The 20,187-nt window shown below is 37.8% G+C and overlaps 1 protein-coding gene and 1 long non-coding RNA gene across 6 annotated transcripts in view; one reads left to right on the top strand and one right to left on the bottom strand.

Moving 5' to 3' along the window:
* lrmda (leucine rich melanocyte differentiation associated) overlaps window positions 1–20,187 on the top strand; it is a 597,710-nt gene that overhangs the window by 147,138 nt on the left and 430,385 nt on the right.
* On the bottom strand, window positions 411–8,869 carry LOC147834170 (uncharacterized). The gene is made up of 2 exons (XR_015505849.1): window positions 6,491–8,869; window positions 411–1,040 (listed from the first exon to the last, which is right to left on the bottom strand). It is a non-coding gene; the product is annotated as an uncharacterized LOC147834170 (long non-coding RNA).

Raw genomic sequence — 20,187 nt, 5'->3', positions numbered from 1 at the left:
CATTCTTAATGGTACTTAATTAGAATTGGAGTCTTTGCATTACATCGCATATAAATCATATGTCATATGTACATAATTTATTCAGTAGCCCGGTGCATGTTAAGATGGTGTTTGGAAGATTTTGCCTGTGTAATGTAATTGCTAATTGTTTTTTAGAATGTTTGTTATATGTTAACAAACAAGTTAAGCTTTATGTACCTGTCTATTCCCAAGTTTTTAAAAGACATATCTTAATATTAAAAAGGAAACAGGCTTGACAACAAGATCCTATTAATGTCATAACAAATGCCCATAAATAATGCAGCCTGTAGTTTACAGCAAGCATCAAGTGTACATTCAGATGGGTTTGAGACTGTGTTGTCCGTCATATCTTTCGTCTGTCTTTTAAGGGGTTTTTTTCTCGCAAGGCACGGTTTCGACATAATGACATGAAACTCTGCTGGGTAGTTGCACTGGTTTACCAACACTTGTTTGTAATTTGTTTGCATCTTTATAAGGATGGTGTTGTTTTAAACGATGCAAAATGTTTGCGCGACCTTAAGCATAGTGTGTAAATATTATTAAGCAGTTATTTAACTTACATTATTGTTTTATCGAAAAATTATATAGCGTGATCATTATCGATATTGAATTATCGCCCAGCCCTAAATCAATTTTAAAATGATTTGAGAATTTGAAAATAATGTCAAATTAATTTCAATAAGAACAAATTTGCTTGCTCACACTTATCAGGTGTTGATTAATATTCACATATAGGGATGCTGCGAATAACTGATTTCACTTTTAACCGTATTTTAATTTGTTATGGTTGATTAAACAAAAAGGTTTTTGAACGCCGCACTTCTGCACGCAACAAAACTGCTGCAACTGAATGCCAACTTTGCGCTAGTTTAAAGTTTCGAGCTAGTTTAAAGCTAATACACACTCACACTCTGGATTAACTATGGCTGAAGCTATTAACTAAAGACTGTTCACATATCACATCTTTTGCTGGCACAAGTTTGTTATTTATTTTCCTGCGCGCATATTGTGTCACCATCCTGCAGTTTGTCTCCATTCCCCTAGAGGTCCCCATGTTTCCCCTCTGTATTTGTTCTTCCTCATGTGTTCTTGTTTACTTAATTTAGATCACCTGTGACTTGTTCCAGCCAGTGTATTTAAGTTGTCACTTTGTCTGTGTTCCTCACTCTGTGTTTGAGTCATCTCTGGTGAACTTGCCTTGCGTTTCCCTTGATCTCCTGAGCTACATCTAGTAAGAGTGTTTTACTTTCCTTGTTGCTGACTGCATTAATTATCTGTTTGTTTTCTCCCCTCGTGGAGTTTTCTTTACATGTTTATTATACTGTTAGAGTTTTTTTTGTATACCTCATTCTGAGAAGAACCTAAGTTGTCTGTTTTGCTACCTCATTTTTGAGAAGAACCTAAGTTGATATTTTTTTTTTAATAAATCCTTGTTTTCCGGATTCCCTCTTGGAGTGTTTTCGTTTGGGTCCAACACAACTTCCTCTGTGGCTTAGTGGTATACACATCGGTTTCCACACCAGAGACCCGGGTTCAAGACCCGGTCGTGACAGAAACACAGAGTCAGACATGGACCCAGAGGCACTCAGTACCAAAGATCTGTTGGCAGTGATTGGCAGTCATGAAGCTTCGTTCCAGCGTCATGAAGAGGTTCTCCGTCGTCAAGAGGAGGTGATGACAAACCACTCAGAGCTCCTTGCTGATGTCACGTCGTCCATTCGGCAACTCTTTCAAAGCCTTCCTGGGGTTTCTTCTCCTGCTTCTCCTGCTGCACCACCCCTAAGTACCAACAGTCCTCCCATAGCTCCAGTAGCTGCTGCAGAGCCCAGACTTCCACCCCCCAAGCCATTCTCTGGAGATCCTAGTTCCTGTCAGGGATTTCTCACCCAGTGCTCTCTCACTTTTGAGCTTCAGCCCTCAAGTTTTCCCACTGACCGCTCAAAGATCGCTTATATTATCACCCTTCTGACTGACAAGGCATTGTCTTGGGCCTCTGCGGCATGGGAGTCCCAGCCTAGTTATTGCCAGTCATACACAGCCTTTGAGAAGGAATTCAAGAAGGTGTTCAATCACCCAGTTAGTGGACAGGAGGCTTCCAAACGTCTCCTTACTCTCCGTCAAGGTCCTCGCAGCGCTGCAGACTTCGCCATTGAATTTCGAACTATTGCAGCAGGTAGTGGATGGAATGACGAGGCCTTAAGAGTCTGCTTTCTGGGCGGATTAGCTGAATCCATTCAAGATGAGATGGCCACCCGGGAACCAGCCAAAGACCTAGAATCCCTTATTGATATGGCCATTCGCCTTGATATTCGCTTGAGAGAACGGAGAATGACTCGAGGCAGAGCATCCCATTCCCAAACTCCTGTTCACAAACCTGCATCTCCAGTTCATGCGCCACCAGTCAGACTTCTCCCAGTCAATGAACAAGCTCCCGAGCCTCCAGAAGATATGCAGCTAGGTCGTTCCAGACTCTCTCCCAGTGAAAGGGACAGACGGATGAGGGAGCGACGATGCCTTTACTGTGGTATGTCTGGTCATTTTCGATCCACTTGTCCAGAACTATCGGGAAACGAGGGTCCCCACCGAGTTACAGGAGGACTGTGATGGGGAAAATAAGAGTTCCTCCTGCCAACACCGTTCTAGCTCTCAAAGCTATTTTGTCCTGGGAGAGTCATCAGTTCCCAGTCCAGGCAATGATCGATTCAGGGGCCGCAGGTAATTTCATAGATCTCTCCTTGGCCAAGAAACTTAAGATTCCTACCCACCTTCTCCCTCATCCCCAGTCAGTAACTGCTTTGGATGGTAGACCCCTTGAACCCGGCAAAGTAACTGAGGCCACTCAGTCCCTGAAGCTTACCATTGCTAAACATCAGCAGGAGGAGACTTTCTACCTTATTGACTCTCCCGAGTATCCGGTCATTCTAGGTCATCCCTGGTTGCACAGACATAATCCCCATATCAACTGGTCTACTGGTTCCATTCTAGATTGGAGTCCTTCATGTCACTTCACCTGTTTTACCCATAGCCTCTCTGCCCCTCATCCCGAGCCTCAAGATTCTGTAGATCTGTCTCAAGTTCCCACTGTCTATCATAAGTTTAGGGCAGTATTCAGTAAGTCTCGAGCCACCTCTTTGCCACCTCACCGCCCATACGACTGTGCAATTGACCTTCTCCCCGGTTCCTCTCCTCCTAGAGGCAGAGTCTTCTCCCTATCTCCCCCTGAACAGGCTGCTATGAATGCTTACATCCAAGAGTCCCTGGCAACTGGCATCATCCGAGCCTCCACTTCCCCTGCTGGTGCTGGCTTCTTCTTTGTGGGGAAGAAGGATGGGGGGCTTAGGCCTTGTATCGATTACCGAGGTCTTAACAAGATAACCATTCGGAATCGATATCCCCTGCCTCTTATGGCTACTGCCTTTGAGCTGCTGCAGGGAGCTTCCATTTTTACCAAGCTCGACCTTCGCAATGCCTACCATCTGGTGCGGATACGGCAAGGAGATGAATGGAAGACTGCTTTTAACACCCCCACAGGCCACTATGAATACCTGGTGATGCCTTTCGGCCTTACCAATGCCCCTGCCGTGTTCCAGGCACTTATCAACGACGTCCTCCGAGACATGTTAAATATATTTGTATTCGTTTATCTGGACGATATACTTATATTTTCCAAGTCCATGGAGGAGCACGAGGGCCATGTCAGCAGGGTTCTCCAAAGACTCCTTGAAAACCATCTCTTTGTCAAGCCAGAAAAATGTGAGTTTCATGTTTCCCTGACTAAGTTTCTTGGGTACATTGTCACCCCTGGTCACCTGGAGATGGACCCTAGTAAGATTAAAGCTGTTCTCAACTGGCCTATTCCAACCACAGTAAAAGAGGTGCAACGGTTTGTGGGCTTTGCAAACTTTTACAGGAAGTTTATCAGGAATTTCAGCTCAGTTGTGGCTCCCTTGACAGCACTGACAAAGGGAGGAGGAGTCAAGATTGAATGGGGTCCTAAAGCAGCGGCTGCCTTCCAGGATCTCAAGGATCGATTCACCTCAGCTCCCATACTCTCTATCCCTAATCCAGACATACCCTTTATGGTAGAGGTAGATGCCTCAGATGTGGGTGTAGGAGCCATTTTATCACAGAGGAATGAGGATGGAAAACTACACCCCTGTGCTTTCATGTCACGTCGCCTGTCTAATGCCGAGCGCAACTACCACGTGGGGGACCGAGAGCTGCTTGCTGTTAAGTTGGCCTTGGAAGAATGGCGCCATTGGCTTGAGGGCGCTCGACATCCTTTCCAGGTACTTACAGACCATAAGAACCTAGAATATCTCCAGCAGGCCAAGCAACTGAACCCTCGGCAGGCTCGATGGTCTCTGTTTTTCAACAGATTTCAGTTCATCCTGACTTATAGACCCGGTTCCAAGAACCTTAAGCCTGATGCCTTGTCCCGAGCCTACTCTCCAGAGACACATGAAAAACCTGTTTCTTCTATTATTCCTAGTTCAAGGATTGTTGCCCCCCTCAGATGGGATCTGGAACAAGTGGTCCGTAAGGCTCAAACCAAAGAACCTGATCCAGGGAATGGACCGTTGGGGGCTCTATATGTCCCTCGAGCAGTGCGAGCTCAGGTCTTGCAGTGGGGTCATGAGTCTGTATTGACCTGCCACCCAGGTAGTTCCCGTACTTTAGAATTCCTCCGACGTCGCTTTTGGTGGCCTTCCATAAAGGAAGATGTTAAAGGTTATGTGGAGGCCTGCCAAGTATGTTGTCAGGGAAAATCATCACACCAGCGACCTCAGGGACTGCTCCATCCCTTACCTGTTCCCCACAGGCCTTGGTCACACCTTTCCCTGGATTTCATTACAGGACTTCCACTCTCCCAGGGCAACACGGTCATATTGGTTGTGGTGGACCGATTTTCCAAGGCTGCCCGGTTCATTCCTCTGCCCAAGTTGCCATCGGCTAAAGAGACTGCTGAGCTCATAATAAGCCATGTTTTCAGAGTTTTTGGCATTCCCCAAGACATTGTTTCTGACCGAGGTCCACAATTTCTGTCCAGATTCTGGGGGGCTTTTTGCAGACTTTTCGGAACCACTGCCAGCCTATCATCCGGGTTCCATCCTGAGTCTAATGGTCAGACAGAACGAGTTAACCAAGATTTGGAAACCACTCTACGGTGCATGGCAGCCAATAACCCCACCACTTGGTCATCTTACATAATGTGGGCTGAATATGCCCACAACACCCTCAAGTCCTCAGCCACCGGACTTTCCCCTTTTGAATGCCAATTTGGTTATTCCCCTCCATTGTTTCCTGAGAAAGAGGTCCAGGTGGGAGTTCCCTCAGCCCAGCACTTTGTTCGACGCTGTCGACGAACCTGGAGGAGAGCTAGAAGCGCTCTCCTTCGAACCTCCCTGAGATACCAACATCAGGCTAATCGCCGTCGTCGAAGGCCTCCTACTTTCCGGGTTGGCCAGAGAGTCTGGTTGGCCACTAAGAACCTTCCACTCCGGGTTGAGTCGAGAAAATTGTCCCAGAGGTTCATCGGGCCATTTAGAATAGCCAGGAAAGTTAACCCTGTTTCTTATCGTTTGTATCTTCCTCGTTCACTTAGAATTAATCCCACATTTCATGTCTCTTTATTAAAACCTGTCTTGTCTTCTCCCTTTGCCCCCCCTCGCAGACCCCCTCCACCTCCCAGGATCATTGACGGCCAGCCAGCCTACACGGTCCACCGGATACTGGATTCCAGGAGGGTCCAGAACTCACTTCAGTATCTGGTTGACTGGGAGGGCTACGGGCCAGAGGAGCGCTCCTGGATTCCTGCCAAAGACATCTTGGACCCTAGTTTAATCCGGGAGTTTCATACCCAGAGGCCAGGGTGTTCTGGTAGGAACGTCAGGAGCCGTTCCTAAAGGAGGGGGTCCTGTCACCATCCTGCAGTTTGTCTCCATTCCCCTAGAGGTCCCCATGTTTCCCCTCTGTATTTGTTCTTCCTCATGTGTTCTTGTTTACTTAATTTAGATCACCTGTGACTTGTTCCAGCCAGTGTATTTAAGTTGTCACTTTGTCTGTGTTCCTCACTCTGTGTTTGAGTCATCTCTGGTGAACTTGCCTTGCGTTTCCCTTGATCTCCTGAGCTACATCTAGTAAGAGTGTTTTACTTTCCTTGTTGCTGACTGCATTAATTATCTGTTTGTTTTCTCCCCTCGTGGAGTTTTCTTTACATGTTTATTATACTGTTAGAGTTTTTTTTGTATACCTCATTCTGAGAAGAACCTAAGTTGTCTGTTTTGCTACCTCATTTTTGAGAAGAACCTAAGTTGATATTTTTTTTTAATAAATCCTTGTTTTCCGGATTCCCTCTTGGAGTGTTTTCGTTTGGGTCCAACACAACTTCCTCTGTGGCTTAGTGGTATACACATCGGTTTCCACACCAGAGACCCGGGTTCAAGACCCGGTCGTGACATATTGGTACTTTTTATGCACATGTCTTCTCCAAAGAGAAAAAAAAAATACAAAATTAAAAATACCAAATGAGTTCATTATATAGTTGATTAAAGGTGCCTTTCAGACAGAGATTCAGCAGCCTTTTACTATATTTGTTCTCCTTTAAAAGGGAAATACTTAGCTAATATGTAGCTTAGATTTATGTTAGACAAATGTATCTTTTTATTTACACTTATTTTTATTTATTTATTCATTGATCTGTCACTTATTTTGAGTGTGAAATTATTACTTATGTTTAAAAGCCAAAAATCCCTTTTCACCTATTTTTAAGTCCAAAGATAAAGGGACTAATGTTTTTTTTAATTATTATTATTATTTTGAGATGCGTTATTTGGTTACTAAGCAGCAATAAATAAAACTTAAAAATATACAAAGAATTCATATGATTTTCTAAATTGGTAGTGTTTTGAAATTAATGAAAAGATATTAATCATGAAACCAAGATTATTCCTCAAATTATAATTGTACAACCAAAATCTATAATCGTTGCATCCTTATTCACATGCAGGTAAGCAAATATGGTATGCATATATTTGCTCTATATCTCTGTTTTGTCTTTGTGCGTGTGTTTTATTTCATTTGTTTTTATTTTGAAATTAGTTATTTGACATAATGTGATTTTAAAATTGAACGTATACGCCATGACACTGTTTACACCTGTTAATATGATTTGTGAAGCATAACTAAGGCTTGAAACATTTTGAGCTTCTTCACTTTCAGATCTGAAAACACATTACACGCAGCACATAGGTAAATAGGCTTCTTAATTATGCAGAATTTTAAAGCTTAATATAAATTAAACGTATGTGTTTTAGGAAAATATACTAACCTGAACCTAACCCTAACCCACCCAGAGTTGTCATGGATGTTAATTTACACCAAAACCACTTTTTCACCAGGCTGTAAACTTAAAACTTTTTTTTTTCTGCTGTAAAGTTGGGTGTTTTAACATTGTGAGTCTGTGGTACTGTCTACTGATACTGTCTTTTGGAACCAGCCTCAAGGGGCCAGTCGATGAATTGCAGTTTCAGTTATATCCATACTGACTTTACAATTGAGACCAAGGTGACTAATGACCAAAAAACAAGACAAGATGTGATTTTTAGGCTTTAAAGTAGTCCTCAATAGCTTTTATTCAACTAAAATGAAAAAATGGACAAAATATAGGTGCATTTGGAATCGAAATTAGAGAATAAGAGTTTCTGAAATTAAACTTTCAATTATTTTTCATTATAAGCAGTAATAGACATATTTTTATGCTACAAACTCTACTGACTAGCAAGTAATGGCTTAAAATATATGTCTAAAAAAATGTATAAAGAAAATAAAAAAATCCATGAGCTGGCTCTCGAACTCAAGATGCCCAAAGCTTAATGGTGCTACATGTATATGTAGATCGACTGCCCATTATTCTTTCGGCACTGACCATGAGATGCTCATGAAATCAGTCAGATCTTGCCAAGAACATTGGATCTTGTACCACCCCTAGTTTATACACAGCCTATTGACGGCAAACCTTTAATAATTAGTCTAAAAAGCTGACTATTAACGAAAATGCTAATGCTGCCTTTGTGACTGTATGGATGGAGACCAAAAGCCACCATGTGATTGGCTAAGATGTGCTTTAAGTAACTAAGTTAACAATGTTACGGGTTTTCCAATCGGTAAGTAATACAGACATTTAAACAGTATATGTGTCACATAAATACACTACAGTGGCTAAAATGACATCACTTTATCTAATATTAGATTAACCTGTCACAGCATTTGGATAATTCTGGGTAGTGACCTTTTTACAGGGCAACAACATAAATGTGACTAGTAATCTGGGATATTTGTCTTCCGTCTCTCCACAGTCTTTACAATTAAGTTAATCCTGTAATTTAGCTCATGGCAATATTTCATAACTTTTATTCTAATAAGCAAACACTTCATGTTCTTGATAGCCATTTCAGGTGGTATTTTTCAATAACAGGCACCGGGCAGCTAACAGATTTATCCATTACATAATTTCTGTTTGCATACAAAGCAATCGTTTCTCTACCTTCATTACCAGCCGTCTTCCCATGAGCACAAGCGAATCCTTTTCACTGGTTGTGTTGAGTAAATGGTGTACATTAGCATAGCTTCTGTCAGCGGTTGTTTCTCTGCAGGAGCCGGCGGAGTGAAGAACACTAGAAGTCTCCTCAGAGCTCCTGCTAAACCACAGCTGACACGGGCCTGATGAGCCCTTAATTAGTGATACATTTTCTCTGTGTGATTTCTATTGATGTGTGGGCAAGAAAAGACAAATTGAGCTGCCGCCTGACCTGAGTACCAATTGTTTCAGAAAAGCCAGTAAACATCTCTCTCCCTCCTCCCCCCTTCTCTCTCAATGCCACCCTTGATTTCTCTCACCTTTCTTTTTACTTTCTTCTCTCTCTCTCTCTCTCTCTCTCTCTGTCTCTCTCTCTCAATTCAATAATTGCTTTATTGGCGTGACAAATGCTACAAATGTATTGCCATAGCAGTTCTAAAGTTTACAGAAAAAGTAATATACATATATAATAAAAACAAAAAACAGTAAACACAGTAAATAGTAGTAAAGAAAGATGATTGTTATATATAATAATTAAATAAAATATCAACAGTACATCATATTATTTCATCATTCATTCATTATCTTGTCGGCTTAGTCCCTTTATTAATCTGGGGTCGCCACAGCGAAATGAACCGCCAACTTATCCAGCAAGTTTTTACGCAGCAGATGCCCTTCTAGCTGCAACTCATCTCTGGGAAACATCCACACATGCACACACACACACACACTCATACACTACGGACAATTTAGCATACCCAATTCACCTGTACCCGAAGGAAACCCACGCAAACGCAGAACATGCAAACTCCACACTCGCTAATTGAACCGAGGATCGAACCAGCGACCTTCTTGCTGTGAGTCAAACGTGCTACCCACTGCGCCACTGCGTCGCCTATTATATTATTATTTAATATTTTATAATATTATTCAAGATATCACATTAATATTCAATATATCATATTATTATTCAATATATCATATTATTCAACATTTCATATCATATAATAAGCCCTTATAGGAGAAAAACTGTTTAAAACTACAGCTGATTAAATCATTATAAACTAGGCAAGTGACATTCTAAGTCCATTTCTCTCTTTTGTATTTATGTAATTATGCCATATAATTGTAGTGACTCAGATATCAGGAATGTATTTTTATTTTTTTTGGACACTCTTTGTATAACCCTAAGTTACTTTTTGGTCGGCCATTTGTTTGTTTCTAATTCGTCTCCAGTTTTTATTGCTGCAGACTAGTTCAGTAAAAAGAAAGAAAGAAGAAATGCCCGCATGTGTTTATCGTTTTTCCTTATCGCAAACAAAACAGTAATCTGGTAGTGTTTGCTTTGCCTTGGCTTTTTTGGGGATAATTATTGTGACCTCCCAATTGCAACAGAGAAATACAGTGAAATCTCTGTAGACTGATGACATTTCTTCCTCAATTCTGCCTCATAATCTTTAAATGTCAGATACAAATCACCTTTTTGATTATCAGTTTAGACATTACGCTAGAGAATCATTTAAATACTAGCTCTAAAGTAAAGTTTCTGAATTAGCAATAGGTTCTGCTGTTCTGACATCAGCTGCAGATGTGAATGAATGGTGGAAGAAAGTAGTTCCTCTAACAAAAGTATTTTTGAAACTTTCCATGTTTGATTTTCTTTTATAATATACACGATAATGCTGTCGAACTGGTGTATAAATGTTATATCAGACTCGTAGCAGTGTGATATTGCTGTATATCGTCACTGGTGGGACACTAAGGCACTCAGCCTGCAACCTCGAGCCAACGCACGCCTTCCAGTAGTGCCGATATACAGCCATATCGCACTGCTACGAGTACAAGTAAAACACAACGGTACATTCATTAAAAATGATGTATATGTTAGTTTTGTCTACTGGCTGATTTTGTGTTTATGACAGGCTTATACATATTACATATTATACATTTTGTTATTGTTCATATCAGACTCGAGTTCCCACTCAGGTTATGCCTCAGTTTTTTTTTTTTTTGTATTTATTTGTAGATATAAACTTTAGTGTAACTATTTGAAAAATTGGAGTATGACGTATGTGTTTTGGTAATGTTCATAGTGAGGCAGGAAATGCTCCTCACTTACCCTGAGATAACAGTCTTTGCTCAATTCATTTAAATTCAGTTCCATTCAAAAGAGCATTGCAAATTACAAAAGCAATAAATAAAAATGTAAAGGCATTATATAGTACATATATACATACACAGAATATATACACATCTCTGAGTTTGTCTAGTGTGCTCTTATATGTGTGTGTGTTTGTTTGCCTCCATATGCTTGTCTGTGTCAGGCTGCATGCAAGAGTAAGGCGAGTAGTTTGGTGAGGAGTCGAGCTGCAGCATTAGTGTTTTTGCTTGCCTGTGCAATAGAAGGCGACGTGCGTCAAGGCCCCGGGACGCCCGCCTGCCCGCTCGCCCATCACTCGCAAATGCAGATGGAGGCTGAGAGGCTCCCTAGCGGCGAAGGCGTCTGCGCCGGTGATTGCAGGATCCAGGATGAAGTCTGTACTGACAAACTGCACTGATTGATGGATGGACGAAGCCTGGAAAGTGGATGAGAGAACGGAGGGGTGGAGGAGGGCGAGTTTAACGCAGGCGAACGGGGAGAGACAGAGAGGAATGACCTGTTGAAGTGTTCAGCAATTTACCCGCTGCTAACTGAGCGCGGGATCCTTTGCATCTGTAAAGATTTGGCCCCGGTGTGCATGAAGGGCTTTTGACAGCCAGCAGAGGCTGCGTGATTTTAGATAGTATTGTTTTACGGCTGTGTGTGTAGAGTCTGAGCCAGGCCTGTCAGAAAGTGTGCATTTTATGTTTCTGCTTAATGGTGAGCACAGAGGCTCGGATGTATCTGTGGGATTTTTTTATGGAGTCATCAATACAGAGACACAAATCATGGCACTTCTTTATGGGATTGGAAAAAAGATAGTAATTTCAATGGGGTGTGTGTGTGTGTGTGTGTGTGTGTGGTGATAGCATCGTTTAATCTGTTTAAATGTAGGTATTTACATAATTTGTATACATGCTAAATTGGTGGGAAAATACAGGACATTTTTTTTTGTAAATGTGTGAAATTCTCTTCCATTACTAAACAAGACGAATGTAGCTATTATGCGTTTTATGAGTCATTTCTCTTCAGTGTTGAGCTCTATGGCTCTTTATATTAAATGTGATGCAATGCATCACAAACCTCAGGTAAATTGTCCATGGCTTGGTATTTTCTCTTGGGCTACAATTGACAACTATTGGAATGAATGGATTAGTGTTTTATAATATAAAGTGCAGATTAAAAGACATTTTATTAACAGCTAAGATGTTTTATCAGTATTATTATTGTTAATATTCATTCATTCATTTTCTTTTTGGCTTAATGTTAACATTATTTTGTTTAATATTTTTATTAATGATTTTGGTGATTATAAGATTAATTGCACTTTTATTGAAAGAGCAATTTTATTTTATTGCACTGATTTTTTTAAAAACATTTATTGATAATAACAATAGGATTTATTATTATTATTATTATTAATTATTATTATTATTTCGTTGTTGTTGATTTAATTTTGTTTAATATTTTTATTAATGATTGTGGTGATTATAAGATTTATTAAATTAAAACATTTATTAAGAATAACAATGCTACTAATAGTATATTATTATTATTATCATCATCATCATCGTTCGTTTGTTCGTTCATTTGTTTGTTCGTCCATCCATTCATCCATCCATTCATTTATTCATTCATTCATTCATTTTATTTTTGGCTTAGTCCATTTAGTAATCAGGGGTCGCCACAGCGGAATGAACCACCAACTTATCCAGCAAATGTTTTACACAGCATGTTTTACTTGTAGCCCAGTTATTATTATTTTTGTTATTATTATTGTTGTTGTTGTTGTTGTTTTTGATATTACTTTGTTTAATATTCTTAGTGAAGATTGTGTGATTATGATAATCTTTTACAAATAAAAACAATAATAACCATACTACTGATGCCATATTATTATTATTATTATTATTATTATTATTATTATTATTATTATTATTATTATTATTATTATTATTATTATTATTATTATTATTATCATTATTACCACCATACATCTTTTTGCCACTTTACTTTAGTTGTCACTGTAACACATATTATGTTTAGTTTGTGTATATGTTTATACAGGGATTGGAAAATGAAACTAAAATGTTTTGGACCACAACATCTCATTAGTATGTTATAAGGCCTTCTTTTGCAGGCAATACAGCATCAATTTGTCTTGGGATTGACAGATACAAGTCCCGCATAGTGGCCTGAGGGATTTTGAGCCATTCTTCTTGCGGAGTGGTGGTCAGGTCACTACGTATGATGCTGGTGGAGGAACGATTCCTGACTCGCTACTCCAACAGCTCAAAATGGCTCAATAATATATATTTCTGATGATTGTGCAGGCCATGAGAGATGTTTAACTTTCATGTTCATAAAACCTCTCTGTTACCAGTTTCGCTGTGTGTATTGGTGCATTTTCATCCTTATACATGGCACTGCTTTCAGGATACATTGTTTGAACCATTGGGTACAAATGGTCCTCCAGAATGGTTGGATAGTCCTTGGTAGTGACGTGCCCATCTAGCATACACGTGTAACTATTAGGTCTATGGAATGCCATGATATTGCAGCCCAAACCATTACTGATCCACCCCATGCTTCAGTCTGGGCATGCAACAGTCTGGGTGGTACGCTTCTTTGGGGTTTCTCCATATCATAACTCTCCCGGATGTGGGAAAAACAGTGAAGTGGAATACATCAAAGAACAATTCATGCTTCACATTGTCCACACCCCAAGATTTGTAATGCTGTGGTTTTATATTTTTTAGATAAAATCATCCCTTTCCGACAGCTTCCTCTTGCATCCACAGTTACTTCCTTTGGATGTGGTTCACCTTCTTGGTGATATGCTTACATTAGCCTGGATATTGTGGCTCTTGATACGTCACAGATGCACCAGCAAGACACACAACGATTTTTTCTCTTTTTAACTAGCCCGTAATGTAATGCAATGTGTGCATTGCAATATTTTAAGGAAAACTGTGTTATTACTCTGCTAATTAAACCTTCACACTCTGCTCTTACTGACGTAAGATCCCCTCCCCCCCACACACACACACACACACACACACACACACACACACACACACACACACACACACACAATTAATGCTTGATCTTCATTGCTTGAAGGTTGTGAAAACAACATGTACGGAGGGTCAGTCTTCTAAATAGTAAGAAATAGTTTGCTCTAAATTGCATCCTAAATACTAATATTACTAATTAAATAAAAGATAATAAAAAAATATACATTTGACCGAAATATGTAGAATATGTAGGTCAGAATACACAAACTGTCACTCAAAACACAGAAAAAAATAAATATGTTGCATTAATAAAATAAATATCATTACATTTGATTCACTGAAGGATGTATTGCACAAAATTACACCGAAAACGTTGACCCCCCCCCCCCAATCGTCAATGAATAATTCGCACCCTGTATACTCTATTTGTTGTTGATGTTCTGGTTGGTATGAGAATACAAGCAGAATAAAAACAGTGTCACTGTGTAGCTATCATCACCTGAAAATGTTATGTATGAGAAAGCTCAATTTTGTAAAAAAAAATGTCAGCAATGTCACATGACAGATCTATGCAGAGAACCTTGAAGCTAATACTTCTTATTTTCATTATCCTTTAGTTGATGTTTGTATCTCTAATTTGCAGGTAGCTATATATTGTTGACTGTACAGTATTTATGATGTGATGGTGGCTTTGTGGGATCAGCACAGCACACCACAGTCATTTTGCAGCCCTTGAATATGTAATGGCGGCTGGAGGCAGAGCTGGGGGGCCGATAACCTTGTTGTCCTGACCAAAGCTTTCCTGTGCAGTGCAGGGAGCGCTCGGGCTGCCGAATAGATTCTCATTACGCCTAGACCTGCTCTACATTAGATGTCACGGGTGGCAAGGAGGGCCATTGCAAGATGAAGACTAATGCCGCTGGCCTCAGGAACTCCGATTACAATCACACTCATTACTCAGCGCCACTGACGGAAGCAATTTAAAGGCCCCGTCCATACTGTACAAGGGGCAGGGCGGACCTCTGTCACACACCCAATCCTGCGCTCCCCCAGCACTCCCACTGGTTCCATCAAGGACATTTAGAGGCCAACCGTTGCTCTCATTTGCTTCGCGTTTTGCCTTAAGTAAATGAGAGGCAAGACACTGCTGGTGAATAGAGGGAAAATATTCCATACTTCTCCTGGTGATTGATTATGTGAAGAATTACAGCCCCTTTTCTTTTGTATTATACACTTTGTTAAAAGTTGCATTTATATATGCAAATAGGGCATTGTTTAATTAAATATGTGATAAGTGCTAACGTTTCTAGTAGAAAAAAAACTATGAAACAAAATAAAAAAACAACATTGGATAAAGTTATCTATTTATTATTCTTTATTTTTTATTATGCAAACAAATGTGCAATTTACTGGTGACAAATAAAATAAGGTTAACAAAAGATACAAGACAGACAATACAAGACTGTGGGTGAGTGAGTTTGTTCTCCATTTTTATGCAAAGAGATATACAGTTCACAGGATGCAAATCCAATCAAAGGTCAACAAAACATACTGTTGAGACTATCCTTAATCCAAATTCCACATTAGTCACAAGTTTAGATACTTCTTTAGGATTAGGACGTAGAGCGACGTTGTTGCTGTGTATTGTTGAGTTAATTTGAACACAAAATGGATATCAAATAAACAAAATCAAACAACTTTGGCAATCAAACAGACTGAAGGTAAAGCCTATTTGATACTCTTTTTTAGAGTATTTTTTGTAAGTGTATTTTTCTTGCTTTTATTCTTGCCATAACAAAAAATATATATATATTTGTAGAGCAACTCATGTTCTGTGGTCATTAATAATTTAATAAACTTATAGTAAATATATAGTTTTTAATAAACTAATAGGTGCAACTGTCAGAGATATGAACAAAAGCAAGTGATTTACCAAAGTTTGATTAAAAAAAAAATCTTGAATGGTTATAAAAATCTTTATAATCATTAAAATAATTTATAAAAATAATTAGTTTAAAATTTCAGAATGAAATTAATGATATGATGTAGCTCCGGAAACAGTATACTTCTCTGTTTATCCGTCTGACTTTACTGTCAGTTTCTTTTGATTGCCCACTGTCGTTTTAAAGAATATCACAATGGCGAATGTGGCAAGTATAAAAGCAATAACATAGAAAAGCTTATCTATTAATGATGGTAATATTATTAAAATAAAAATAATAACATGAATAAGAAAAAGAAAACCATTGAGGATGGAAAAAGATGAAGATGGTACATAAAAAAGGTTTCTATATTTTTGATCAACTTTTTAAAATTATTATTATTATTATTATTATTATTATTATTATTATTATTATTATTATTATTTAGTATAAATCTGCTAAATAATGACTAAACATATCCAGCTAATATAATATAATATAATATAATATAATATAATATAATATAATATAATATAATATAATATAATATAATATAATATAATATAATATAATATAGTATAATATAATATTAGTGTTATAATTATACCACTGTGAAGTTTTATGAAGTGCAGCTGAAATTGAGAAAAAAAATGTTTTTGGGGGAAAGTGGTCTTTAAAATATGCATTATAAATGATACCGACAGACATATATCTTAAAGTACAGAAAAGCACCAAAAATATTTTCTTTACATTGCTTTAAAAAACATTAGAATTAAAAAGCCAGAAATCTTAGCAAAGATGTGTGCATGAAAAAAAACAAAAACAAAACAAACAGTGTTTTGCCTGCAGTGTCTCTTCTTAGTCAGGGCAAATAGGCTACTTTCCATATATGCAACTCTAAACGGTGTTGTGGACACAAAGCAGCGACGAAAGACACAGTATTGATACAAATGTAACGTGATCTTAAAAAGCCCACTCTCACTTTCTGACCCCTCGCTAAAGATTATGTGGTCAATACGTGTCAGCCGTTTGTCAGGGCTGCTGATTTAGAAAGGTGTGCGACACTCTCGCACAGCAAGGTTACGCTTTCAGCGAAGGCCTGATGACAGCCAGCCGAAAGAATAACAATCAGCCGGAGCAGTGAGGTGCCTGCCATTCAATAATGAATGATCGGCCCGTCAATTAGTGTGGAAACTCTATCACTGTAATGAGAGACGCGGCTGTGTTCTAACTCACTGCATCGCCTTAATGTCAGATCCTGTCCTAGATAAAAAAAAAATAAAAATGCGTTCCTCATATGATTTTTTTTTTTGTTTTTTTGAGTCATAAACAGGCTTGTTTGATGAATTGCCTGTGCAAGTGTTTGCAAATCATGATTTCCTTCAATTGACCTTGACGAGGCTGTTTGACGGGGCCGATGAGCAGGATGAGATGGAGAATGAATGACGGGGTAGAGAGTCATTCTTCTGCACAAACATGCATGTCTGTACTGCTTTAAACATCTCATGTCTGGTGAAGGGAGTTGGGAACGTTGGTAACACTTTACAATAAGGCAAGGCAAGTTTATTTATATCGTGCATTTTATACACAATAGTAATTCAAAGTACTTTACATCAACAAGAATGAAATAAACATAAACTACAAGTATAAGAAAATAAACAACAAAGTAAAAAACATATTAAAAACAGATTAAAATGTGTTAAAACTGAATGAAAATGAAAATAAAGACAAACTAGTGTGATCTGCTGTACATAACAGTGCTCATTCAGTAAAGGCACAGCTAAACAGACGTGTTTTGAGTCTTGATTTGAATGTGCCTGATGTTGGAGCACATCTGATCATTTCTGAAAGCTGAATCCAGTACAGCTAGTAAGGTCGTATTAGTCAATATTAGTTAATGCATTTATTAACATGAACAAACAATGAACAAAGCATTCATTACAATATTTATACATGTTAGTTATTGGAAATGAAGCTGTTCATTATTAGTTCATGTTAATTCACAGTACATGTTAACAAAAATGCATTTAGATGTTACTAATACATTAGTAAACGTTAAACTAGGATTAATGTATAAGTATTGTTCAGTATTAGTTCATGTCAGTAAATACATTAACTATCGAAACCTTATTGTAAGTTGTGATCGCAACGTTTGTTTTTGTTCGGTCGTTCTTCAAATGTGGCTGCTTTGATGTCATGTGTGTGAGTGGACTGGTTTGTTTAATTATAATATACATTATATAAGTTTATGATTATAAGTTATTGACCTGATGCTGCATTTTTCACTGACACTCATGGCAAGCATGTATATAATTAGTATAGTCTTTATTTAAAATGTGGTGCGTGGATAAACATTTCTTTGTCTTCAATGGAGCTCTTGTTATACGAGCTACTGTGTTATTACATTTTTTTGTTTATTTATTTATTTTATTTTTTTAAAGTTTTGATCCAAAGCTCAAAACTGTTCTATGGTGTGACTGTCTGAAGCAGGGGTGTCCAAATTCGGTGCCAGCATAGTTTAGCTCCAACCCTAATAAGACTCACCTGAACCAGGCAATCAAGCTCTTACTTGGCTTACTTGAAATGTCCTGGCAGGTGTTTTGAGGCAAGTTGGAGCTAAACTCTTAAGGACACTGGCCCTTCATGACTGAGTTTGGACACCCCTGGTCTAAAGCATAGATCAATAAATTGCAACTTTATTGAATTAAAAATAAATTTGTAAAATGGATAGTAAATAGCTCAAGGCTTAATTTTAGAAGTGGCTATTACAGTAAATATTTTTAAAATAATTTTTTCTAAAAGCAGGTATTTTGTCAGTAAAAAGCATGTCCTCTGGGAAATTCCACAGAAAACTTTAATTAGTTGAAGGACCTTGTTCACGATCATGTGACTGAAGCCCCCTGTGAAGCCCATGACCTGCACCTGTTAAGTTTATGTCTCAGAATTTTTCACATATTTCCCATATTTTGCACATTTTAGGAACCACTACAACACAACATTTTATTGTCTTTTGGCATGACACTCCTATTTATTGAAAATGTCTTTTTAAAAATTATATTATTGGTGATTTCAAATAAAAGAAATAGCACTATAAGAAGATAATGTCCAAAAATAAATTACTCTCACACTATTTGTATATTAGTAAGAGTTGTTTTTCTTGCTATGCCACACCATAGGACATATTTAAGGTACAGTTCAGTAAAAGCTGTATGAAAACAATGATTGATAAATTGATAAATTTAGTGACCACTTGTTCTCAATTATCAGATTTAAAACTAAATAAATATATCTTTATTTCTTTAAAAAATGCAATAAACTACTCGTATACATAAAAAGGACTACTGTAGCTAGTGATAGTGAAAAAGTGGACAACATGCTAAATAATTCAGTATTCATTCATTAATTTTCCTTCAGCTTAGTTCCTTATTTATCAAGGAATCACCACAGCAGGATGAACCAACTATTCTTGCATACATTTTACGCAGCGGATGTACCTCCAGCCACAACCCAATACTGGAAAACACCCTTACACTCTCACATTCACACGCACTCATTCACTATAGACAATTTTGTTTACCAAATTCACAATAGTCCAAGTCTTTAGATTGTGGGGGAAACCAGAGGAAATTACCCACACCAACAGGAGGAGAACATGCAAACATGCAAAGATATATTTTTAAAATAATGTAAATGATATATTTATGAAAATGTCATTAGTGTATTCACAACTAAACAAATAACTAACAATATAAAATAATCACTCATATTTTGAGCAATATTTAATTGACACCATCAAAAAAATATATCTTTTTAAGGATCTCAGTGCAGCTGGACACTTCTAAAACTTATTTGCCGTTTTCAATATTTATACTGTACTTTACTACTATCATTAAAACTAGCATTCTCCAGCAAGAAGTTTTTGCTAATTTAAACTATAATACAATTATGCATATTTACTTAATCTTTTATATATTTTAGTATGCATGTGCAGGTCATTTTAAATTTTACACAATGGCTCTGAATGAAGATTAAACTTTATTTTGCTCATATTTACAGTTTAAAAATTCAAATCAAAAGTGTTATTTAAAACAAAAATAGACATTTTACTTTTAATATTACTCATTAATTATTATTAGTTATTAATATCATTGCAAAAATAAGTGCAAATGAAATCTCTTTTGTCATTTTAATTCGACGCAGACACCAAAACAGCACAGCTTATCTCACAGTAGTGGCCAAAGTGATGTTCAGCCAAAGGAAATCCATACTCATTCTTTATTGAAAAATATTGATATCATGTTGATATAGATGATGTGATGTTTTTCAAGCAGTACAGTGGTGTGAAAAATTGTTTGCCCCTCGTTGTTTTTTTTATTATTATTTTCTTTGCATGTTTGTCATCAAATTAAAGTCTTACTTGTTTTGTTTCAACTAGAATAAAAGCGTTTTTAATAAAATAAAAAGAAAAAAACTATTTAAAGTCAATATATTTAGCCCCCTGAAGCAATA

Source organism: Danio rerio, chromosome 13 (genome assembly GCF_052040795.2).
Source record: "Danio rerio strain M-AB ecotype USA chromosome 13, GRCz13ab, whole genome shotgun sequence".
Lineage (NCBI taxonomy): Eukaryota > Metazoa > Chordata > Actinopteri > Cypriniformes > Danionidae > Danio > Danio rerio.
Note: the sequence above shows the minus strand (reverse complement) of the source record. Positions and strands in the feature narration are given on the sequence as shown.